Source organism: Choloepus didactylus, chromosome 20 (assembly GCF_015220235.1).
Source record: "Choloepus didactylus isolate mChoDid1 chromosome 20, mChoDid1.pri, whole genome shotgun sequence".
Lineage (NCBI taxonomy): Eukaryota > Metazoa > Chordata > Mammalia > Pilosa > Megalonychidae > Choloepus > Choloepus didactylus.
The window spans coordinates 31,337,641-31,364,069 of record NC_051326.1 but is presented as its reverse complement, the minus strand read 5'-3'; the positions used below and the strand labels follow the sequence as shown (position 1 = coordinate 31,364,069).

Sequence of the window (26,429 nt, the reverse complement as noted above, 5' to 3'; positions counted from 1 at the left end):
TGGGCAGGGTCCACACATCCTTGGAAATAATTTAATCAAAGATATCGCCCACAGTTGGGTGAGTCGCATCTCCATGGAAACACTCAATCAAAAGGTTCTACCCTAATGAAAAGACTAATAAATCTGCCCCCACAGGATTGCATTAAAGAACATGGCTTTTCTGGGGCACATAATATATCCAAACAGGCACATTTATATAACTAAATACAGTATAATAAAAGGTGAATTCAGCCCAGAAGCACAAGTTTCTGTTTACTCACCATCATCACTTCCCAACCTGCAAATACATTTGCTCCTTCCTGCTCTTACCCACTCTGCCCCCATCCTCATTACCCCATCCACTGTGGAGTGGTCCTGACAAGCCTGGACAGAGTAATGGTAAAGCCAATGCAGAGAGGGCACATTTAGGACTGAATCTGGCTGGTGTCATCTGAAGCAAAGAATAGGAAGAAAAAAATTAATGAATATAAGCCATGTCCAGTGGAGTCCTACAAGTCCGGACCAGGAAAGGAAAAAGTGTTCGAAGCTGGAGTTTTGAAGAAAGAGTCTGAAATGAATCATAAGTGAAGTAAGAGGAAGTATTGAATTATGGTCACAAGTGCTCAGGGTTTGTTTTATGTTGACCACCAGTATAATCTTTGGATGGTTTAAAGGCACAAGATCAGGGCAGACCTCTCTCCCATCCTTTCTGTCAAAGTGGGCCAGAAATTCTTTGAGTTTGCCCAAGGAAGGTAGACACACATTGAGAGCCTTTCTTGGGGTGAAAGGTGGTTCCCATAGAAGGCTTTTCAGAAGCTGCCTTCCTGCTGTACCAGGCTGTGGAGTTGTCCCTGGCCCATGACTCCGTGACACAATTTGCCATGCCCAAGTGCTCCTTGACATCCCAGATGGACATTTTTTTAAAACTACAGTAACTCCAGAAGTGTATGTCAAAATCAATTTTATTGTAAGAAAAAAGGTATAGGATTTCAGTCTCACTTTCAGGGCACCAGCTGTAGCTGTCCATTAATTGTCTGGTCTGATCGAAGCAGCAGCTGAGACTCTTCCCAATCTGTCCCCCCCACCCCCTTAAAGGGAAAAGTTACCAAAGGGGAGGAGCCCCTGCAGGTAGTCCCTGGGGAAGGTAGGGGACGTTAATCCCCATCCCATCCAGCCTCAGACCTGCTCCTGTTCTACATGGCATAAAACCAGCCCCAGTGAAGGCCTTTCCTGACTTGTTGGCACAATAGCTTTCCCAACAAACTCAATTACTAAAATAAAGCTTTCTTGAAAGAACAAACAGTTAATGTCACCAAAGTAAACTTTGTGTTGTAAGTGAACATAAACAGGACAATTGAAACCACATTGGTGAAAAAGGAACACTGAGTTCTGCCATTCCTGTTGCATGAGTAACAGCCCATACAAGGGTGTCCGCCTCTAGTGACAAGTCTTGAACCTGAGTACCCTGCTGTTCCAAATAGTGGCAGGTGTACATTTTAAAAGCTCAATGTAGAAAGCTTCTGTATGAGTCTAAGGCAAACCATAAATGTCTATGGTTAGGTGCCCTCAGTTGTCCAGATAACATCACAGAGTCAAGGGGATAGGGCAGAGAAAGCATAGAAAATAAGGTGGATATAGAATGAAAGCGTAGCTCAAAGTCAAATGCATTTCATGCTTTTTGATTTGCATGTACCGAGGAAATGGGATTCTGAGTTTTGTGAGAAGAGCTGGTAGGGTCTTTGTTCTAGTTTGCTAATGTTGCCGGAATGCAAAACACCAAAGATGGATTGACTTTTATAAAATGGGGTTTATTTGGTTAGACACTTACAGTCTTTACACCATAAAGTATCCAAAGTATCCAAGGTAACACATCAGCAATTGGGTACCTTCACTGAAGGATGGTCAATGGTATCCAGAAAACCTCTGTTAGCTGGGAAGGCACGTGGCTGGCATCTACTCCAAAATTCTGGTTTCAAAATGGCTTTCTCTCAGGACATTCCTTTCTAGGCTGCAGTTCCTCAAAAATGTCACTCTTAATTGCTCTTGGGGCTTTTTTCCTCCCTTGGCTTCTGTGGAGCAAAAGTCTGCTTTCAACAGCCATCTTCAAACTGTCTCTCAGCTGCAGCTACTCTCTCAGCTCCTGTGCATTCTTCAAAGTGTCCCTCTTGGCTGTAGCTCCTCTTCAAAATGTCACTCTCAGCTGCACAGAGTTCCTTCTGTTTGTCAGCTCATTTATATGGCTCCGGTGATTTAATTTACACCCACCCTGAATGGGTGGGGTAACAGCTCCACAGAAATTATCCAATCAGAGTCATCGCCCACAGTTGAGTGGGGTGCATCTCCACGGAAACACTCAAAAGAATTACAATCTAATCAACACTGATAGGTCTGCCCACACAAGATTATATCAAAGAAAATGGCATTTTGGGGGATATAATACATTCAAACCAGCACACTCTTCTGTCTCATTGATCTTCCTAAGTGTCAGTTGGCATCAGCTTTGTATTATACATCTAGGGAAGAACAGGGTGTTCAAATGACCCTCTTCAGTAACTTGTCCATCCTTCAGGTATTGACCAGTTGCCTGGAGTTTTATCACTTCATGAATGGCTTTGAAGAACTAAGATAAAAGTTGAAGTCTATGATTAGCATCTGGGTGGCTATGTAGACAACAAAGGCAGAATATTTCCCTGAGGAAAGGGGCAGTGGTGAATGGGGTAGAAAAGGCCTAGGGTTTAGAATGAATGCTGCCATTTTAGGAAAATCATCTACCCATACCAGCATTGCCAGGGCCATTTCCAAGTTTAGGGTGGTTTATGGGTCTAAACTAATGTCACAATTCTTTGGACCCCCAAGCCCTATCACTGGCCTGGGCTTATAGCTGACAAGTGGCTATGTGGGTAAGAAACAAGACTGTAGAGGTCCCACAGGCCATATTCAGAGTTTGGGGTGGGCTTTAGTAAATCACTACAGGGGCAACTTGGCAGATGCTTGGAGTCCATAGGTCTTATTTCCCCACTGGAACCACTAGGTTTTATAAGCAGCTGAGCTACTTAGGAGCTATTCTGCCTTTACTAGGGTCTGTCCACAAGTCCTCTCATGCTTCAGTGTTCATGACAGCATGGATCTGACATGTACAGCACTGGTAACCAGAACACTTTTTGGCTCAAGTTAGGAACTCCTCAAAGTTGTAGTGCATGACGCAGGGCTGGGCACATTTACCCGCTCTATTACAAGAGGCTGTGGTGTTTGCCAGGAGTGGTCAGGATATACCCAAACTGGGCATCCACTTACAAACTGGACAGTTGGCACAGGGATGGGAACTGACACAGACTGAGGAGTAAGGAGGGATCTGAGAAGTTCGTGTCTATCACCCACCTCCCTACTCCTGCCTCCAATCAAAGATGAAGCAATGGAAATTAAAGCCTAGAAATAGATCACAAGGCTTTTCTGCTTTAAATGGTCAATTTATTACATTATTAGATTTTTTTATGTTGAAACATCATTTCATTCCTGCAGAAAGTCAAAGTTGGTCATGATTTATTTTTTTAAGCACTGCTGAATTTGATTGGCTAGAATTTCTTCTGGGATGTTTGCACCTATAGTCATAAGGGAGATAAGTCTGCAAGTAAGTTTCTTATTCTTTCCCTCACTACTTGTGGTCATCTAGGTTACATTAGTTTCATAAAATAAATTGGGTATTTTTCTCTACTTTTTTATTTTTTAAACCTTTGGATAAATAGAGATTATTTGTTCAGTGAGGGTTTAGTAAAATTTATCTCTAAAATCATCTGGACCTAGAATATATTTGGAGGCTGTGGCAGTGAGGGGAACTGGGACAATTGAGAAAAAACTTGTAACCACTAATTAGATTTTTTAATGGTTATTGGACTATTCAGGTTTTCTACTTTCTTCTAGAGTTGGTTTCAATAACTCAAATTTTTCTAATTTGTTTTCATTTCATCTGTTTTCAAATGTATAATTTGTCAGTGTTCTCCTCAGATATTTTAAATTTTTGTTTCTGTAGTTACGACTTTTTTTATTCCTAATATTATTTGTGTTTTTTCTCTTTCTTTCTGGATTAATTTTCCCACATTTAGCTATTTCATTGATGTTTTTCAACGAATCAGCTTTTGATTTTGTTAATCTTCCCCATAATTTGTTCCTTCCTCCATTAATTTCAGTTCTTATCTCTATTATTTCTTTCCTCTCACTGTGTTTGGAACTATTATACCATTTAAATTCCAGCATCTTAAGGATTATTCATTGTTTTCTGTCTTTCATGATTTTTCAATAGACTTATTTAAATGTAAATTTATGTCTAAGTTTTACTTTAATTGCAGCCCGTAATTTTGATATAGAATATTCTAAATATTTTCATTATGATTTTTTTTTTTTTTTTGCTTACAATCTTTATTGAAGTTATACAAAAAGAAACCCAAAAGTGAAAAAATACATTATATACGAAATCTCTTTCCCTCAGAAGAAGGCTCTGCCCCTGACTTAACATACAGTGCTTTCTACTGCAGCTCAGGCCTCCGCTGTCCCCTCCACTGCTGCCTGGCTTTCGGCCCGATTCTCAGCCTCCTCTTCCATGTTTGTGGAAACTTCATTTCCATTAGGGACAGCATTCCCATTGCCTCCATTCACCTCCAGTTCTTGTTTGGCTTTCTTTCCATCATCTTTCTGGGGCTCTCTTCCTCTGGTTTCCTCTTCTTTCTGACAAGGTGGGAAATAACAGTCCCACAGTTTGACAAGGAAGCACCATCTGTGGGCTTTCCTCTGGTAATCATGGAGACTGAAGAGCTTCCTCCGCTAGAAGTGAAACCTGAAGTAGAGCTTTCCACCAGAGTAGCTTTCAAAGCCAGTTCAGCTACAGTGCCACTATGCTGGAACTCCTTTGCATCTTCTGTCATCTCTCTAATTTCGGGTAGCAGTTCTTCAGCTCCTCAATTTCTTTCTCATATTCAGTAGGTGATCCTTCCGCGTCCTTCATCTGCTCATTTGTACAACCATTCTCTTCTCAGTGACTTCAGTAGATTTGCTGAGTTGTGCCACTGCCTCATCTCACTGGGAGTTGATCCCATAGGCCAATCCCAGCTGGTAGTGTGTCCATGCAAGGAGACGGTCATGGGCTTCTAGGTTCTGCTCTTGCAGGTTTAAGCAAGCCTGGAACTCCTCCATATCTTGGATGTAATTCTCTGATCCAACACTAATTTCTCCAAGTTTAAGATGTGCCTGTGCAGCGCAAAGCTGAGCTTCTTTTGTTTCTTGCCTTTTAAAAATGAGCTTTGCTAAATCCAGCATATCCCAGGCAAGCTCTAGTCTCCCAATCTCCTCCTCTTCATTTTCTTCACGAGACTTATTTTCAACAACTGAATCATTTTGGTGTTTCTTCAGCCTTCATTTTCTTTATCCTCCTCTTCTGAGCCTTCAGTTTCTTCACCCTATTTCATCTGTTCTTCTTTCTCTTGTGTCTCTTGATTGGCAGCGATCTTAACTTTGTCTTCAGGTGATTTCTCAGTAGCCTCCTGCGCTACCTTGGGCTCAACCCCATCTCCAGCTGCCTCAGACTCTTCTATGGACAGCTTAGTCTCCTGGTTAGGAACAAGCGCTGCTCTGACCTCCTCTACTCCAGAGCCATCTTTTGTTTCTGTCAGTCCTTCTGCAGAAGCTGTCTGTGGTACAGCAGGAGTCTGGTCTCCTGCAGCTGTCAGTCCATTGACTGCATCATCCTTAGGGAGGACTGTGGCCTCCTGGCCAGGCTTCCCAGAGTCTCCTGATCCAGCCTTTGCAGCCAATGCCTCTGCAGCCTCTGATGTCACCTGTGATGACTCCAGCAAGTGGCACTTCTTGCTCTATCAGCTGCTCCTCAAGAAGAGCCTTCCCTGGTTCTTTTTCAGAGGTAGCTACCTGCTTGTTTGGCTCCTTCCCACCCACATCCACCGGCTTGACTGTTGGGTCTGCACTTTCTGCTTCTACCTCCACTGCAATGCCCTGCTCTTCTATAGTCACATCAGTCTGCTCTTCTGGAACTTCTTTTGGCTTTTCCTCTATGCTTTCAAATACCTCTCCCTGCTTCTCCTGACCTTTTGCTCTGTACTCTTCTTCCTGGACATCTGTTCCAGATACTGCTTTTGTTTCCTCAGTCTCTGGTACTTCCTGTTCTGGCTCTGCAGAAGTGACTTCAGCTTTATTTAGTTCTTCTGGTGCTGCTGCTCCTTTTGCCTCTTCATTGGTGTCAGTGTGCTGATCTGGGGTTGACTGAACTTTTTCCTGTTGCTCCTCTGCAGGCTCACTTATATTCATATCTTCTCCTCCACCCTTCTCCAATTCAAGCTCCTGTTCTTTATCAGTTTCAGGCTTTACAAGAGATGTGTCTTCAGTTTTTGGGGGGTTTCTTATTTTTCTCCCATGCAGTCATAAACCTGTTCTCTCAACTCTTCCCTTGCTTCCTATTCTGGTTTGCTTATGCTGCCCTTTTGCAAAACACCAGAAATGGATTGGCTTCTATAAAAAGGGGTTTATTTGATTATACAGTTACAGTCTGTTCTAGTTTGCTAATGCTGCCAGAATGCAAAACACCGGAAATGGATTGGCTTTTGTAAAGGGGGTTTATTTGGTTACAAAGTTACAGTCTTAAGGCCATAAAGTGTCCAAGGTAACGCATCAACAATTGGGTACCTTCACTGGAGGATGGCCAATGTTGTCCGGAAAACCTCTGTTAGCTGGGAAGGCATGTGGCTGGTGTTTGCTCCAAAGTTCTGGTTTCAAAATGGCTTTCTCCCAGGAAGTTCCTCAAAAATGTCACTCTTAGTTGCTCTTGGGGTGTTTCTCCTCTCTTAGCTTCTCTGGAGCAAAAGACTACTTTCAACAGCCATCTTCAAACTGTCTCTCATTTGCAGCTCCTCTCTCAGCTTCTGTGCATTCTTCAAAGTGTCCTCTTGGCTGTAGCAAGCTCGCCAAGTGCTCCAGTAAACTAATCAAGGCCCATGCTGAATGGGTGGGGCCGCACCTCCATGGAAATTATCCAGTGAAAGATCTCACCCACAGTTGAGTGATCACATCTCCACGGAAACATCCAATCAAAATTCTCCAGCCCAATTAACACCAATACGTTTCCTGCCCACACAAGATTGCATCAAAGATAATGGAGTTTTGGGGGACATAATACATCCAAACCAGCACACAGTCTTAAGGCCATAAAGTGTCCAAGGTAAGGCATCAATAACAGGGTACCTTTGCTGAAGGATGGCCATTGGTGTCCAGAAAACCTCTGTTAGCTCGGATGGCACGTGGCTGGTGTCTACACACTCCCAGGTTGTGTTTCAAAATGGCATTCTCCAGAATGTCAGTGTCAGCTTCCAATGGCCATCTTCAAAATGTCTGTAAGCTGCAGCTCCTGTCTCAGCTCCTGTGAATTCTTCCAAGTGTCCCTCTTGGCTGTAGCAAGCTCACTCCTTCTGTCTGAGCTTATATATGGCTCTAATAAACTAATCAAGGCCCATGCTGAATGCACAGGGTCAAATCTCCATGGAAACATCCAAACAAGAGGTCACACCCTAAACAAAAGGATTAATAAATCTGTCCCCACAAGATTGCATTAAAGAATATGGCTTTTGGGGGAACATAATATATCCAAACTGGCACACAATAGCTAAGGTATTTTTTTCTCTGCTGCTATGCTTCAAGATTTTTTATTGTCTTTGGTTTTCTGCAGTTTGAATATGATATGCTAGGTGCAGATTCCCTTAAAGGTCAAGCCTTTGTTATGGAGATGCTCTGAGCATATTTCAGAATGAGTAATTTTCCTTTCCCTCTACTGTGTGTTTTCTCTGATCTTTACTATGAGATCCCTCAGGGGCTCCTGGATGTAAAACCCACAGAAAGTGTGGGATCCCCCTCCTGAGACTGAGCACCCAGGATTTTTTAACTCACAGTTTATTCCACAATCAGCCTCTAGCAATTTGTCAATTACCATTTAAGTGTTCCTACCAGTTACTAGCTCCAGCAACTTCTGTTTCAGGTAAGCTGATCTGTATTCTCTGTATTTGCCTGTTACTCCTATTTTCAGAGTGGCAGTTTGTCCTATGACTTCAGTTCTCCGATGGATCTAAGAAAAGTGATTAATTTTCAGTGTGCTCAGTTTTTTCTCTTGCGAGGGAGGGAAAGATGACTTCTAAGCTCTTTACATATTGGAGGTGAAACCTATGTGTAATCTTTAAACTACTTCACCTCTCATGTTGTAATTGAGCTATGTTAAAATTTCCCACTAAGATTTTACAATTGTTCCTTTATACTTATAATTCTTGGTGTTTGCATTTTCTATTTCAAGGTATACTTATTATTTTCAGGTTCAAATGCGTATGTCAAAGAACCCAAAATAACAGTGATTTAAAAATCTGATAGTCTCTGTAATTTAATTAGTAAATTTAATCCATTAACATTTAATTTGTTACTAAATATTTGAAGTTACTTGCACCATCTTTGTGTGTGTGTGTGTGTGCATGCATGTGTTTTCTATTTACCAGTCTTTTTCTTTACCTTATTTACTCCTCACACGCACTTTCGTATCTCCTATCTTCTAATGATAATTTTTTTTCTTTTCTCTTTTCTTTCTTTCTTTTCTCCCTCTGTTTGTTTTGAAGCTATAGATTGCAATTCTAGTTTTTAATAGTTGCCCATTTTTATAAGGTATGCAGTTGTAAATTTTTCCAATGAATCTGGTATTATTCAATCTTTTATTCCCTCACCACACTTCCTCTTTTGGAGAGAACATCCTCAAAAAAGCAACCATTTCACTTGTAAAACCATTACACTTTTTTCTCTGTATTGACCTAGAGATGGTGCTGTAGTGGCTCCAGGAAACCCAATACCAAGGGCTTGTGCTAGGAAATTTCCAGAAAGAATAAAGCCATGAAACTAGATGTTTTGGGTACGTATTTATATACGGATTAATTGACAGATTAAATTTGTCTGTTTCTCCTTGTAGTCATATGCATTAATGCTCTGTGTATTTTAAAACTCTGTTATTAGGTTCATAAATGTATAGGTTTGTTACGTCCTCGTAGTGAATTGGCCCCTTTGTCATGAAATTATCCTCTTTATTTCTTGTAGTGTTTTTTGCTGTGAAATCTACTTTATCTTCAGCTTTCTTTTTATTAATGTTGGCATAGTATATCTTTTTCCATCCTTTAACTTTTAACCTATTTGCATCTTTTTAGTTAATGTATTTTACTTGCAGGCAGCACATAATTAGGTCTTACCTAATATAACCACCTCTACCTTTTAATTGGGGTGTTTGACAACTTATATTTAATGTGATTACTGGTAAGATTGGGAGTAGATCTGTCATCTTACTATTTGATTTTTATTGTCCCATTTGTTTTCTGTTCCCCTTTTCCTTTGTTTCTTTCTTCTTTTGGATTAAGTATATTTTTATGAATCCATTTTTTCTCCTTTGTTGGCTTATTAAATATAACTATTTCTTATATTATTTTAGTGGTTGCTTTAGGGTCTATAATATACATTCTTAATTTATCACAGTCTATCTTTAAGTGATATTACAATCATTTCACATGTAGTTATAAGTACCTTACAATAATAGTGCATTTCCATTTCTCTCTCCCAGCCTTTGTGCTATAATTGTCATAAATGTTATTTCAATATACATATACATTTTTATTATTTTAAGTAGTCACTTATTGTTAAAGCAACTTAAATATTTTTTAAATCTTACATATTTACTACGTAATTACTATTTTCAGTGCCCTTCATTCCTTTGCGTAGTTCCATATTTTCATGTTGTATCAGTTTTCTTCTGCTCAGAAGACCTACTAGTACAAGTCTGCTGGAAGAAATCTTTCACTTTTGTATGTCTGAAATGTCTTTAGTTCATGCTCTTTTCTGAAAGATATTTGTGCTGGATAAAACTTCTAGGGTGACAGTTTTCTTTCTTTCAGTACTTTATGTTACACCTTTGTCTTCCAGGTTGCATTGTTCCCAATTAGAAATCTGTTGTCATCTTTGTCTTTTTTCTTTCAAATGTAATGTGTCTTTATCTCTGGCTGATCTTAAGATTTTCTTTTAATCACTGATTTTAAGCAATTTTATTATATAGCTTAGTGTATATTTTTCATATCTCTCATGCTGGGGTTCATTGATGTTTCAGTGTTTAGGTGTTAAGTTTTCATCAAATTTGGTAAAATTTTGTCTATTACTTCTTCAAATATTTTTACTGTTTCTTCCCTCCTTTGGTGACTCTAATTACATGTATATTAGGCCATGAAAGTTGTCCCCAAACTCACTGTTGCTCTGTTGCTTTTCTCAGTCTTTATCTTTGGTTTCTTTTTTATTCATTTCTATTGCTTCGTTTCTGGTTCATTAATATTTTCTTCTGCAATATCTAATCTATTGATAATGTATTTTCTATTTCAAACATTATCATTTTTCATCTCTAGAAATTCAATTTGGATCTTTTCCATGTCTCTGTCATGGTTAATCTCTCTTCTATCTCCTTAGACATATGTGTTTTACTTTCCTAGGCTGCTTAAGCAAATACCATGAAATGGGGTGGGTTAAACAATGGGTATTTATCTGCTCACAGTTTTGAGGCCAAGGAAATGTCCAAATCAAGGCATTATCAAGGCAGTGCTTTCTTCCCAAAGCCCGATGTTCTGATGATCCTTGGTTCCTCTGCCACGTGGCAGGGCACATGGTGGTGTCTCCTGGTCTCTCTCTTCTCTTCCAGGTTCTATTTCAGCTTCTTGCTCGCTGTGGCTTTCTCTCTCTCTCTGTGTCTGAATTTCATTCTCTTATAAAGGACTCCAGTAATAGGATTAAGACCCATCATGATTGATTTGGGCCACACCTTAACTGAAGTACCCATCCAAAGGTCCTACTTACAATGGGTGCACACCCACAGGAATGGATTAGATTTAAGAACATGTTTTTCTGGGGTATATACAGCTTCAAACCACCACAATATGAAATAATTATTTTAATGATATATTCTTTAGTTCTGTCTTCTGTGTCATTTCTGGGTCAGTGTCAATTAATTTCTTTTTCTCATTATGGGACATATTTTTTTGTTTCTTTGTATGTCTGGTAACTTTTGCAGATATTGTTCATTTTACCTGCTGATTTTTTTTCTTAATATTTTTTTCTATGGTTAAGTGTACATAATATAAAACTTACCATCGTAACCATTTTTAAGTATACAGTTTAGTTGCAATAAGTACCTTCACAATGCTGGATAGTCTTTAAATCTTATAAATATTCTTGAGCTTTGTTCTGAGATGTGGATAAGTTACTTGGAAAGTTTAATTTTTCTGGTTCTTACTTTTAAGCATTGTTAGGCTTCACCAAAATAACATTTAATCTAGGCCTAATTTTGCCCTAACACTCAGGCAAATCCTTATGAGTTCTCTACCCACTGCTCCTGTGATCTCTGAGGTTTTCTACTCTGGCTGCTGGGAGCAGGCACGACTGCTGGACCTGAATGAGCAACAGGGGCTGTTTTCCCTAACCCTTTTTGGGTTGTTTTTGTTTGTTTGCTTTTTTTTTTTTTTTTTTAAGCTTTTTATCTTGAAGTAATTTCAAACTTATGGGAAAGTTGCAAAAATAATACAAAAACAATTCTGAGAACTCCAATATAGCCCCTACCCAGGCACCCAGATTTACTGGCTTTTAATGTTTTGCCACTTTTGTTATTTCCTTCCTTCCTTCCTTCCTTCCTTCCTTCCATCTATCATCTATCATCTCTAGCTATCTATTTTCCAAATATTTGAGAGTAGCTTACATATGCCTTGCTCCTTTATCACAATTCTTCCATGTATATTTCCTAAGAACAAGTATATTCAATCATATAACTACATTAAACCCCTCTTGTTCTTTTAAGTGGTTCTTTCCTCAGGCTCAGGTAGTTTCCTCACATGCATGAGCTGATCTGCACTTAGCTGAATCCCTGAGGGAGGCCCCTGCAGCATTCTGAGCTCCCTGCATGTAAAAGCTCTCTCATCTCCTGTAACTCCCTTGACCTCCTCATCCCACCAGCTCCTTAACTCAGGAGACCACAGTCTGTACTTGGGCTCCCTTTTCCTGTCCTGCAGTCTGGAAATTCTTTCCACACAATCAGCTGGAGGAATTATAGGGGTTACTTCATTTGTTCTCTGATTCTTGGGGATCACTGAGCTTTGATGTCTGAAGTTCAATGTGTTTTTAATTGTTGCTTCATATATTTTTCTAGTTGTTTAGTTGTTTTCAACAAAAAAAAAATGTATATCCAATCCCTGTTATTTCTTCTTGACTGGAATCAGAAGTCCTCTATGTTCAGTTTTCTTTTAAAGAAATTTAAAAATAAAGCAAATGTCATATATATATAATTGAGATTGTTCGCATACCATACAACTATCCAAAAATCCAAAGTGCACAATCAGTTGCCCATGGTACCATAATACAGCTGTGAATCCATCAACACAATTAATTTTTTTTTCAATTTTTAGAACATTTTCATTACTCCAGAAAAGAAATAAAGACAAAAAAAGGAAACTCAAATCCTCCCATACCCCTAACCATGCCCCCCTCTCCATTATTGATTCATAGTTTTGGTATAGTACATTTGTTACTGTTGATGAAAGAATGTTAAAATACTGCTAACAGAGGCGGGGCAAGATGGCAGACTGGTGAGCTGTATGTTTTAGTTACTCCTCCAGGAAAGTAGGTAAAAAGCCAGGAACTGCGTGGACTGGACACCACAGAGCAATCTGTCTTTGGGCATACTTCATACAACACTCATGAAAACGTGGAACTGCTGAGATCAGCGAAATCTGTAAGTTTTTGCGGCCAGGGGACCCGCGCCCCTCCCTGCCAGGCTCAGTCCCGGGGGAGGAGGGGCTGTCAGCTCCAGGAAGGAGAAGGGAGAATTGCAGTGGCTGCTCTTACCGGAAACTCATTCTACTGATTCAAACTCCAACCATAGATAGACTGAGGCCAGACACCAGAGACTCTGAGAGCAGCCAGCCCAGCAGAGAGGAGACAGGCATAGAAAAAAAACAACACGAAAAACTCCAAAATAAAAGCAGAGGATTCTTGGAGTTCTGGTGAACACAGAAAGGGGAAGGGCGGAGATCAGGCCTTGAGGCGCATATGCAAATCCCAAAGCAAGGCTGATCTCTCTGCCCTGGGCACTTTTCCTTAATGGCCCTGGTTGCTTTGTCTATTAGCATTTCAATAACCCATTAGATCTCTGAGGAGGGCCGTTTTTTTTTTTTTTTTTTTTTTTTTTTAAATCCTTTTTGCTTTTTCTAAAACAATTACTCTAAGAAGCTCAATACAGAAAGCTTCAAAGAATTGAAATTTGGGCACGTCAAGTCAAGAGCAGAACTAAGAGAGCTCTGAGACAAAAGGCAATAATCCAGTGGCTGAGAAAATTCACTAAACAACACAACTTCCCAAGAAAAGGGGGGTGTCCGCTCACAGCCACCATCCTGGTGGACAGGAAACACTCCTGCCCATCGCCAGCCCCATATCCCAGAGCTGCCCCAGACAACCCAGTGTGACGGAAGTGCTTCAAATAACAGGCACACACCACAAAACTGGGCGTGGACATTAGCCTTCCCTGCAACCTCAGCTGAATGTCCCAGAGCTGGGAAGGGGGAGCAGTGTGAATTAACAGAGCCCCATTCAGCCATCATTTGAGCAGACTGGGAGCCTCCCAACACAGCCCAGCAGCCCAGAACTGCCCTGGGGGGACGGCACTCACCTGCGACATAGCACAGTCATCCCTCAACAGAGGACCCGGGGTGCACAGCCTGGAAGAGGGGCCCACTTGCAAGTTTCAGGAGCCATACGCCAATACCAAAGACTTGTGGGTCAGTGGCAGAGACAAACTGTGGCAGGACTGAACTGAAGGATTAGACTATTGCAGTAGCTTTAAAACTCTAGGATCATCAGGGAGATTTGATTGTTAGGGCCACCCCCCCTCCCCGACTGCCCAGAAACACGCCCCACATACAGGGCAGGCAACACCAACTACACACGCAAGCTTGGGACACCAATTGGGCCCCACAAGACTCACTCCCCCACTCACCAAAAAGGCTGAGCAGGGGAGATCTGGCTTGTGGAGAACAGGTGTCTCGTGGACGCCACCTGCTGGTTAGCTAGAGAAAGTGTACTCCACGAAGCTGTAGATCTGATAAATTAGAGATAAGGACTTCAACTGGTCTACAAACCCTAAAAGAACCCTATCAAGGTCAGCAAATGCCACGAGGCCAAAAACAACAGAAAATTATAAAGCATATGAAAAAACCAGACGATATGGATAACCCAAGCCCAAGCACCCAAATCAAAAGACCAGAAGAGACACACCTAGAGCAGCTACTCAAAGAACTAAAGATGAACAATGAGACCCTAGTATGGGATATGAAGGAAATCAAGAAGACCCTAGAAGAGCATAAAGAAGACATTGCAAGACTAAATAAAAAAATGGATGATCTTATGGTAATTAAAGAAACTGTTGACCAAATTAAAAAGATTCTGGACACTCATAGTACAAGACTAGAGGAAGTTGAACAACGAATCAGTGACCTGGAAGATGACAGAATGGAAAATGAAAACATAAAAGAAAGAATGGGGAAAAAAATTGAAAAACTCGAAATGGACCTCAGGGATATGATAGATAATATGAAACGTCCGAATATAAGACTCATTGGTGTCCCAGAAGGGGAAGAAAAGGGTAAAGGTCTAGGAAGAGTATTCAAAGAAATTGTTGGGGAAAACTTCCCAAATCTTCTAAACAACATAAATACACAAATCATAAATGCTCAGCGAACTCCAAATAGAATAAATCCAAAAAAAACCCACTCCGAGACATATACTGATCACACTGTCAAACATAGAAGAGAAGGAGCAAGTTCTGAAAGCAGCAAGAGAAAAGCAATTCACCACATACAAAGGAAACAGCATAAGCCTAAGTAGTGACTACTCAGCAGCCACCATGGAGGCGAGAAGGCAGTGGCACGATATATTTAAAATTCTGAGTGAGAGGAATTTCCAGCCAAGAATACTTTATCCAGCAAAGCTCTCCTTCAAATTTGAGGGAGAGCTTAAATTTTTCACAGACAAACAAATGCTGAGAGAATTTGCTAACAAGAGACCTGCCCTACTGGAGATACTAAAGGGAGCCCTACAGACAGAGAAACAAAGACAGGACAGAGAGACTTGGAGAAAGGTTCAGTACTAAAGAGATTCGGTATGGGTACAATAAAGGATATTAATAGAGAGAGGGAAAAATATGGCAAACATAATCCAAAGGATAAGATGGCCGATTCAAGAAATGCCTTCACGGTTTTAACGTTGAATGTAAATGGATTAAACTCCCCAATTAAAAGATATAGATTCGCAGAATGGATCAAAAAAAATGAACCATCAATATGTTGCATACAAGAGACTCATCTTAGACACAGGGACACAAAGAAACTGAAAGTGAAAGGATGGAAAAAAATATTTCATGCAAGCTACAGCCAAAAGAAAGCAGGTGTAGCAATATTAATCTCAGATAAAATAGACTTCAAATGCAGAGATGTTTTGAGAGACAAAGAAGGCCACTACATACTAATAAAAGGGGCAATTCAGCAAGAAGAAATAACAATCGTAAATGTCTATGCACCCAATCAAGGTGCCACAAAATACATGAGAGAAACATTGGCAAAACTAAAGGAAGCAATTGATGTTTCCACAATAATTGTGGGAGACTTCAACACATCACTCTCTCCTATAGATAGATCAACCAGACAGAAGACCAATAAGGAAATTGAAAACCTAAACAATCTGATAAATGAATTAGATTTAACAGACATATACAGGACATTACATCCCAAATCAACAGGATACACATACTTTTCTAGTGCTCACGGAACTTTCTCCAGAATAGATCATATGCTGGGACATAAAACAAGCCTCAATAAATTTAAAAAGATTGAAATTATTCAAAGCACATTCTCTGACCACAATGGAATACAATTAGAAGTCAATAACCATCAGAGACTTAGAAAATTCACAAATACCTGGAGGTTAAACAACACACTCCTAAACAATCAGTGGGTTAAAGAAGAAATAGCAAGAGAAATTGCTAAATATATAGAGACGAATGAAAATGAGAACACAACATACCAAAACCTATGGGATGCAGCAAAAGCAGTGCTAAGGGGGAAATTTATAGCACTAAACGCATATATTAAAAAGGAAGAAAGAGCCAAAATCAAAGAACTAATGGATCAACTGAAGAAGCTAGAAAATGAACAGCAAACCAATCCTAAACCAAGTACAAGAAAAGAAATAACAAGGATTAAAGCAGAAATAAATGACATAGAGAACAAAAAAACAATAGAAAGGATAAATATCACCAAAAGTTGGTTCTTTGAGAAGATCAACAAGATTGACAAGCCCCTAGCTAGACTGACAAAATCAAAAAGAGAGAAGACCCATATAAACAAAATAATGAATGAAAAAGGTGACATAACTGCAGATCCTGAAGAAATTAAAAAAATAATAAGAGGATACTATGAACAACTGTATGGCAACAAACTGGATAATGTAGAAGAAATGGACAATTTCCTGGAAACATATGAACAACCTAGACTGACCAGAGAAGAAATAGAAGACCTCAACCAACCCATCACAAGCAAAGAGATCCAATCAGTCATCAAAAATCTTCCCACAAATAAATGCCCAGGGCCAGATGGCTTCACAGGGGAATTCTACCAAACTTTCCAGAAAGAACTGACACCAATCTTACTCAAACTCTTTCAAAACATTGAAAAAAATGGAACACTACCTAATTCATTTTATGAAGCTAACATCAATCTAATACCAAAACCAGGCAAAGATGCTACAAAAAAGGAAAACTACCGGCCAATCTCCCTAATGAATATAGATGCAAAAATCCTCAACAAAATACTTGCAAATCGAATCCAAAGACACATTAAAAAAATCATACACCATGACCAAGTGGGGTTCATTCCAGGCATGCAAGGATGGTTCAACATAAGAAAAACAATCAATGTATTACAACACATTAAAAACTCGAAAGGGAAAAATCAATTGATCATCTCAATAGATGCTGAAAAAGCATTTGACAAAATCCAACATCCGTTTTTGATAAAAACACTTCAAAAGGTAGGAATTGAAGGAAACTTCCTCAACATGATAAAGAGCATATATGAAAAACCCACAGCCAGCATAGTACTCAATGGTGAGAGACTGAAAGCCTTCCCTCTAAGATCAGGAACAAGACAAGGATGCCCGCTGTCACCACTGTTATTCAACATTGTGCTGGAAGTGCTAGCCAGGGCAATCCGGCAAGACAAAGAAATAAAAGGCATCCAAATTGGAAAAGAAGAAGTAAAACTGTCATTGTTTGCAGATGATATGATCTTATATCTAGAAAACCCTGAGAAATCAACGATACACCTACTAGAGCTAATAAACAAATTTAGCAAAGTAGCGGGATACAAGATTAATGCACATAAGTCAGTAATGTTTCTATATGCTAGAAATGAACAAACTGAAGAGACACTCAAGAAAAAGATACCATTTTCAATAGCAACTAAAAAAATCAAGTACCTAGGAATAAACTTAACCAAAGATGTAAAAGACCTATACAAAGAAAACTACATAACTCTACTAAAAGAAATAGAAGGGGACCTTAAAAGATGGAAAAATATTCCATGTTCATGGATAGGAAGGCTAAATGTCATTAAGATGTCAATTCTACCCAAACTCATCTACAGATTCAATGCAATCCCAATCAAAATTCCAACAACCTACTTTGCAGACTTGGAAAAGCTAGTTATCAAATTTATTTGGAAAGGGAAGATGCCTCGAATTGCCAAAGACACTCTAAAAAAGAAAAACGAAGTGGGAGGACTTACACTCCCTGACTTTGAAGCTTATTATAAAGCCACAGTTGCCAAAACAGCATGGTACTGGCACAAAGATAGACATATAGATCAATGGAATCGAATTGAGAATTCAGAGATAGACCCTCAGATCTATGGCCGACTGATCTTTGATAAGGCCCCCAAAGTCACCGAACTGAGCCATAATGGTCTTTTCAACAAATGGGGCTGGGAGAGTTGGATATCCATATCCAAAAGAATGAAAGAGGACCCCTACCTCACCCCCTACACAAAAATTAACTCAAAATGGACCAAAGATCTCAATATAAAAGAAAGTACCATTAAACTCCTAGAAGATAATGTAGGAAAACATCTTCAAGACCTTGTATTAGGAGGCCACTTCCTAGACTTTACACCCAAAGCACAAGCAACAAAAGAGAAAATAGATAAATGGGAACTCCTCAAGCTTAGAAGTTTCTGCACCTCAAAGGAATTTCTCAAAAAGGTAAAGAGGCAGCCAACTCAATGGGAAAAAATTTTTGGAAACCATGTATCTGACAAAAGACTGATATCTTGCATATACAAAGAAATCCTACAACTCAATGACAATAGTACAGACAGCCCAATTATAAAATGGGCAAAAGATATGAAAAGACAGTTCTCTGAAGAGGAAATACAAATGGCCAAGAAACACATGAAAAAATGTTCAGCTTCACTAGCTATTAGAGAGATGCAAATTAAGACCACAATGAGATACCATCTAACACCGGTTAGAATGGCTGCCATTAAACAAACAGGAAACTACAAATGCTGGAGGGGATGTGGAGAAATTGGAACTCTTATTCATTGTTGGTGGGACTGTATAATGGTTCAGCCACTCTGGAAGTCAGTCTGGCAGTTCCTTAGAAAACTAGAGATAGAGCTACCATTCGATCCAGCGATTGCACTTCTCGGGATATACCCGGAAGATCGGAAAGCAGTGACACGAACAGATATCTGCACGCCAATGTTCATAGCAGCATTATTCACAATTGCCAAGAGATGGAAACAACCCAAATGTCCATCAACAGATGAGTGGACAAATAAAATGTGGTATATACACACGATGGAATACTACGCGGCAGTAAGAAGGAACGATCTGGTGAAACATATGACAACATGGATGAACCTTGAAGACATAATGCTGAGCGAAATAAGCCAGGCACAAAAAGAGAAATATTATATGCTACCACTAATGTGAACTTTGAAAAATGTAAAACAAATGGTTTATAATGTAGAATGTAGGGGAATTAGCAGTAGAGAGCAATTAAGGAAGGGGGAACAATAATCCAAGAAGAACAGATAAGCTATTTAACGTTCTGGGGATGCCCAGAAATGACTATGGTCTGTTAATTTCTGATGGATGTAGTAGGAACAAGTTCACTGAAATGTTGCTATAGTATGTAACTTTCTTGGGGTAAAGTAGGAACATGTTGGAAGTTAAGCAGTTATCTTAGGTTAGTTGTCTTTTTCTTACTCCCTTGCTATGGTCTCTTTGAAATGTTCTTTTATTGTATGTTTGTTTTCTTTTTAACTTTTTTTTTCATACAGTTGATTTGAAAAAAGAAGGGAAAGTTAAAAAAAAAAAAAAAGAAAAAAGACAAACAAGGAAAAAAAAACAAAAAACAAAACAAAACAAAAAAATGATGTAGTGCCCCCTTGAGGAGCCTGTGGAGAATGCAGGGGTATTCGCCTACCCCACCTCCATGGTTGCTAACATGACCACAGACATAGGGGACTGGTGGTTTGATGGGTTGAGCCCTCTACCATAAGTTTTACCCTTGGGAAGACGGTTGCTGCAAAGGAGAGGCTAGGCCTCCCTGTATTTGTGCCTAAGAGTCTCCTCCTGAATGCCTCTTTGTTGCTCAGATGTGGCCCTCTCTCTCTGGCTAAGCCAACTTGAAAGGTGAAATCACTGCCCTCCCCCCTACGTGGGATCAGACACCCAGGGAAGTGAATCTCCCTGGCAACGTGGAATATGACTCCCGGGGAGGAATGTAGACCCGGCATCGTGGGATGGAGAACATCTTCTTGACCAAAAGGGGGATGTGAAAGGAAATGAAATAAGCTTCAGTGGCAGAGAGATTCCAAAATGAGCCGAGAGATCACTCTGGTGGGCACTCTTACGCACACTTTAGACAACCTTTTTTAGGTTCTAAAGAATTGGGGTAGCTGGTGGTGGATACCTGAAACTATTAAATTACAACCCAGAACCCATGAATCTCGAAGACAGTTGTATAAAAATGTAGCTTATGAGGGGTGACAGTGGGATTGGGAATGCCATAAGGACCAAACTCCACTTTGTCTAGTTTATGGATCGATGTGTAGAAAAGTAGGGGAAGCAAACAAACAGACAAAGGTACCTAGTGTTCTTCTTTACTTCAATTGCTCTTTTTCACTCTAATTATTATTCTTGTTATTTTTGTGTGTGTGCTAATGAAGGTGTCAGGGATTGATTTAGGTGATGAATGTACAACTATGTAATGGTACTGTAAACAATCGAAAGTACAATTTGTTTTGTATGACTGCGTGGTATGTGAATGTATCTCAATAAAATGATGATTAAAAAAAAAAAAAAAAATACTGCTAACAGTAGTGTATGGTTTGCAATAGGTATATATTTTTTTCCTATATGCCTTTCTATTATTAACTTCTAGTTATAGGGTCATACATTTGTTCTAATTCATGAGAGAGATTTCTAGTATTTGCATAGTTAATCATGGACATTGTCCACCACAAGATTCACTGTTTTATACATTCCCATCTTTTAACCTCCAGCTTTCCTTCTGATGACATATGTGACTCTGAGCTTACCCTTTCCACCACCTTCACACACCTTTCTGCACTTTTAGTTATTCTCACAACGTGCTACCATCACCCCTGTCCATTTCCAAATGTTTAAGTTCACCCTAGTTGAACATTCTGCTTATACTAAGCAACCACTCCCCATTCTTTAGCCTCATTCTATATCCTGGTAACTTATATTTCATGTCTATGAGTTTACATATTATAATTAGTTCATATCAGTGAGACCCTGCAATATTTGTCGTTATGTGTCTGGCTTATTTCACTCAGTATATTGCCTTCAAGATTTCTTCATCAACCCATTTCTTTTAAGTTGGTTTTGTTCACATACCATACATTCCATCCCAAGTAAACAATCGGTTCCCTGTATAGTAATGTATTTATGTATTCAGCACCATCGCCACTATCTATATAAGGACATCTCCATTTCTTCCACAAAAGGAGGAAGAGTCAAAGAAGGCAGAGAGACAAAAGAAAAAGAAAAGAGAAAGAGAGAGAGAAAACAAACAAACAAACAAAAAAACTTGACAGCTAGATGGCAACAAAAGGAAAGATAGCATTAACCTAAAGGAGAATAAGGAGTCAGACAACATCACCAATGCCAGAAGTCCCATACCCTTCCCCTATTCCCACCCCCCCCCATAAGCATTTAGCTTTGGTTATATTGCCTTTGTTATATTAAAGGAAGCATAATACAATGTTTCCATAAATTATAGTCTCCAGTTTGCATGGATTGTATTTTCCCCCCAATTCCACCCTATTTTTAACACCTTGCAATGTTGACATTCATTTGTTCTACTTCATGTAAAAACATATTTGTACCTTTTATTACAATTGTTGAGCACCCTAGGTTTCCCTGAGTTACACAGTCCCAGTCTTTATCTTTCGTCTTTTGTTCTGGTGTCCCACATGGTACCAACCTTCCTCTTTCAACCATACTCACAGTCATCTTTGTTCAGTGTACTTACATTGCTGTGCTACAATCTCCCAAAATTGTTTTCCAAACCTCTCACTCCTGTCTTTTTCTTTCTGTCTGCAGTGCTTCCTTTAATGTTTCCTGTAAAGCAGGTATCCTGTTCACAAACTCTGTCATTGACTGCTTGAGAATATTTTAAGCTCTCCGTCATATTTGAAGGACAGTTTTGCTGGATATAGGATTCTTGGTTGGTGTTTTTTCTCTTTCAGTATCTTAAATTTATCACCCCACTTCCTTCTTGCCACCATGGTTTCTATTGAGAAATCCACACATAGTCTTATCAAGCTTCCTTTGTTATGTGATGGATCGCTTTTCTCTTGCTGCTTTCAGGATTCTCTCTTTATTTTTGATGTTTGATAATCTGATTATTAAGTGTCTTGGTGTAGGCCTATTCAGATCTATTCTGTTTGGGGTACACTGTGCTTCTTGGATCCGTAATTTTATTTCTTTCTTAAGAGATGGGAAATTTTCACTGATTATTTCCTCTATTATTGCTTCTGCTCCTTTTCCCTTCTCTTCTCCTTCTGGGACACCAATGACATGTATATTCCTGATTTTCGTTTTGTCCTTAAGTTCCCAGAGATGTTGCTCATATTTTTCCATTCTTTTCTCTATCTATTCTTTTGTGTGTAGGCTTTCAGGTGCCTTGTTCTCCAGTTCCTGAGTGTTTTCTTCTGCCTCTTGAGATCTGCTGTTGTATGTCTTCATTGTGTCTTTCATCTCTTGTGCTGTGCCTTTCATTTCCATAGATTCTGCCAGTTGGTTTTTCAAACTTTCAATTTCTACCTTATGTATGCCCAGTGTTTTCATTATGTGGTTCATCTCTTTTGCCATAGTTTCCCTAAACTTTTTGAATTGACTTATTATTAGTTGCTTCAATTCCTGTATCTCAGTTGAAGTGTAAGTTTGTTCCTTTGACTGGGCCATAACTTTGTTTTTCTTAGTGTAAGTTGTAGTTTTCTGTTGTCTAGGCATGGTTACCTTGGTTACCCCAATCAGTTTTTCCCAGACCAGAATGGGCTCAGGTCCCAGAAAGAAGAAATATTCAGTATCCAGTTTCCCTGAGGTTGTGTCTTAGAAAATTAGTACATCCTGTGATGCCTCAGGTCACTGTGCTTTTCTGTCCAGCAGGTGGTGCCTGTCAGCCTGTAACTCCAGACTGTTATAAGGAGGTGTGACCTGTGGCTTTTTTCCCCCCAGGCTCTGGGGTCTGGTTCTGAATGGAAGGTGGGTAGTAGAGCTGGGCCCCACCCCTTTCCTCTTAGGGAAATTAACCTCCCTAGGGAGAGGTCATCAGTATTTGAATAGACTCTGCCTCTGCTATCTCCACCCTTGTCTGGGTCAGAGCACTGGCAACTGAAAATGGCTGAGGCTTTCTCCACTGAGCTGAAACAGGGACAGAAAGCCCCCTTCAGGGTCAGTCCGCAGCAACCCTCTGGCTCTCCAAGTTCAATCGTCACCCAAAGCCTCTGTTTGCTTGTTGGGGATTTGTAGCTTGTTGCGAGCAGTCCATGTTTGTTAATTAAAATCCCAGTTGGAGCTCAGCTGAGCTATATTCATTTATTGGGAGACAGCTTCTCTCTAGCACCACAAGGCTTTGCAGCTCGGGCCATGGTGGGAGGGGGCTTCTGTCTTGGACCTGCAGTTTTTACTTACAGATTTTATGCTGCGATCTCAGGCATTCCTCCCAATTCAGGTTGGTGTATGATAAGTGGACGGTCACATTTGTTCCCCTGAAGTTATTCTGGATTATTTACTAGTTGTTCCTGGTTGTCTATTAGTTGTTCCAGGAGACTAACTAGCTTCCACTCCTCTCTATGCCACCATCGTAGATCCTCCCAGATGTCTTCTATATTTTCTCGCATATCTAGTAGTTCTAGTGCTCTTAATTTTTTTTGTACATCTGAGTTTCTATCTGGTATCATTTTCCTTCATCCTGAGGAACTTTCTTTACCAACTTTTTTAGTACTGGCCTCTTGGACATAGAATTCTAGGGTGGCAGGTTTTGTTGTTGTTGTTGTTGTTGTTGTTAATTTCAGCATGTTAAAGACGCCATTCCATTATCTTCTATCTTACACTGTTTCTGACAAAAATCCTGTGGTCATTTATATTTTTACATAGCTCCCTCCTCCTCTATACTCTCCCTGGCAAATTCCAGCTACCCTGGGCTCCCCTCAAGTCCATGACACCAGTGGCTCTGCTTGGATTCCTTCTCCCTACACTGTAGTCAGAAAAGTGCTGCCAAGCAGCAAGACAGGGCAATGACAGGTGCATCTCATTTGTTTCCTTTCTATCAGCAATCACATTCCTGCACTGCCTATTGTCTAATGTCTGAAAGTATTTTTTTCTTTTATTTTGCCCAGTGTATTTGTTGTTTAAAGCATGAAGGTAGTAAATCTGGTACTAGTTATTCCATCAAGGACAAAGAAGAAGTCCAATTTCTTGGTTTTATGGACATAAAAGACATTCAGCATGTTAAATGCCAGTAGGAAACAATCTTTAGAGAGGAAGTTGAAGATAACAAAAGAAGGAGCCTGCCAGTCAAGGTCACTGGAGAGGAGGCTTCTGAGCACATATGACCTTAGACAGGGGTGACACCTCTTCCCTGAATCTGAAGGAAAAGAAGGAGAGTTGAGAGCTCTGCAAAAATAGACAGCAGCTTTCCACATTGGTGTGCAGTCACTAGGAACCCCGGGCACAGGGCATTAACCAAGGGCCTTGAAGAGTGCAAACAGCAGCTTGCATGACCTAGGTTAGTGAAGGTTTGAGCTATTCCCCTTGTAATATCAGGTGCTAAATGTAATCTATACCCCCAAACTACCTCTTCCTTGAGACTCCCTGGGATACTGTTATCTACAAGATAGTCTATAATCCTCCCCTCCTCCCTGTTGATTATAATCAATCCCTCCTTATGTTGCACGACCCTCCACTCCCTGCCTTATGCTTTCATACCCATTGGAATGTCGAGCCCTTATAACCAGCTTATTCAGCCCCCCAAAGTGCAGACTATTTCCACATTGTGCTCTGAACTCACCGCCATTTAGATCAGCTCCTGAATCCATTCAGAGAGGCTCCTCATTTCAGGGCAACATGACTCTACTTCCCCACCCTGTAGGTAAGCCCTATAATAAAAGCTCATGTCTCAGAATGTGTCTGGTGCTTTCTTTAGAGCTTTGGCTACAAAAGCCCTCTTGGGCTGTGTGCCAGTTTGAATGCGTTATGTCCCCCCAAACTCCATTATCTTTGATGTAATCTTGTGTGTTGCTCTATTAGTGTTGATTAGATTGTAATTCTTTGAGTGTTTCCATGGAGATGTGCCCCACCCAACTGTGGGTGGTGACTCTGATAGGATAATTTCCATGGAGGTGTTACCCCACCCATTCACAGTGGGTCTAAATTAAATTACTGGAGCCCTATAAATGAGCTGACAAACAGAAGGAACTCAGTGCAGCTGAGAGTGACATTTTGAAGAGGAGCTACAGCCAAGAGGGACACTTCGAAGAATGCACTGGAACTGAGAGAGGAGCTTCAGCTTACAGAGACATTTTGGAGACAGCCTTTGAAAGCAGACTTTCACTCCAGAGAAGCTAAGAGAGGACAAACGCCCCAAGAGCAACTGAGAGTGACATTTTTGAGGAACTGCAGCCTAGAGAGGAACATCCTGGGAGAAAGCCATTTTGAAACCAGAACTTGGAGCAGACGCCAGCCACGTGCCTTCCCAGCTAACAGAGGTTTTCTGGACACCATTGGCCATCCTCCAGTGAAGGTACCCGATTGTTGATGACTTACCTTGGACACTTTATGGCCTTAAGACTGTAACTTTGTTTTGCATTCTGGCAGCATTAGCAAACCAGAACAGGCCATGACAATCATAGAGTGTTAAGGCTGGAAGTGCCTTAGAGCTTGTCTAGTCTCAAGCCCCATTGTATAAATGAAGAAATTTTAGCTACAGAGTTTGTGACTTGCCCAAGGTTATCATTTCACAAGTGGCAAAAGCAAAGGCAACATCCCCAATGCTTTCTCGCCTCGATTTTTCCCTAACTTTCAGATCTGTTTCAGGATGCTTTGTAAACTCCTTTTCCTCCACCTACTCCTTCTAGATTCCAAATCCAGTGCTCTTTTTGTGTGCATGAGGCTGGGAGAGGGAGGGCTTCAGTTAATCTCAAGCATATGAGCAACTCTGGGATGGACAAATAGGGGAGAGAAGGCCAATTCAAGTCTGGGCACAGCATGAGCAGATCTAGAAAAGTGTACATTTTTCTGGGTGCAGAGAGGAAGCTGGTCCGGATGGAGCAAGAGGTGTGTCTGAGGGTGGTGGAACTTGAGGTGGGTGGGACTAGATTATGGAGGGCTTTAGTTCCAGGCAGACAAATTAAGAATTATTTCTGCTTTCATTAATCCATAATTAATTGAATGTTTGTTATGTGCAGGCTCTTTGCTTCGAACTGTGGACCCTGGAAGTCATTGAGATTTTTAATCAAGGAAGTAAAAAGGTAAAAGAGGTGAATACCAGTAAGAAGACTGAGTAATATAATGTCCTTTGAAACATGGTAAGTAAATCCACACTTGGTTGCTGTCCCTAAGAGAATATACTTAACTGACACAGGTTTCTGCACAGTTGGCTGTGTATTCAGCTTACCGAATGGCAGTGGAAAGAGCCCGGAGCTAGAATTCAGGAGGCCTTGATTTCACTCCTGATTTGCCTCTTTGTGACCTTGGGCAAGTCACTTCAC

The 26,429-nt window shown here is 40.2% G+C and overlaps 1 pseudogene; it reads right to left on the bottom strand.

Annotated features, from left to right (window-relative positions):
• Positions 1–4,650: 4,650 nt before the first annotated feature.
• On the bottom strand, positions 4,651–24,736 carry LOC119516449 (annotated as a pseudogene).
• Between the last annotated feature and the right edge of the window lie 1,693 nt (positions 24,737–26,429).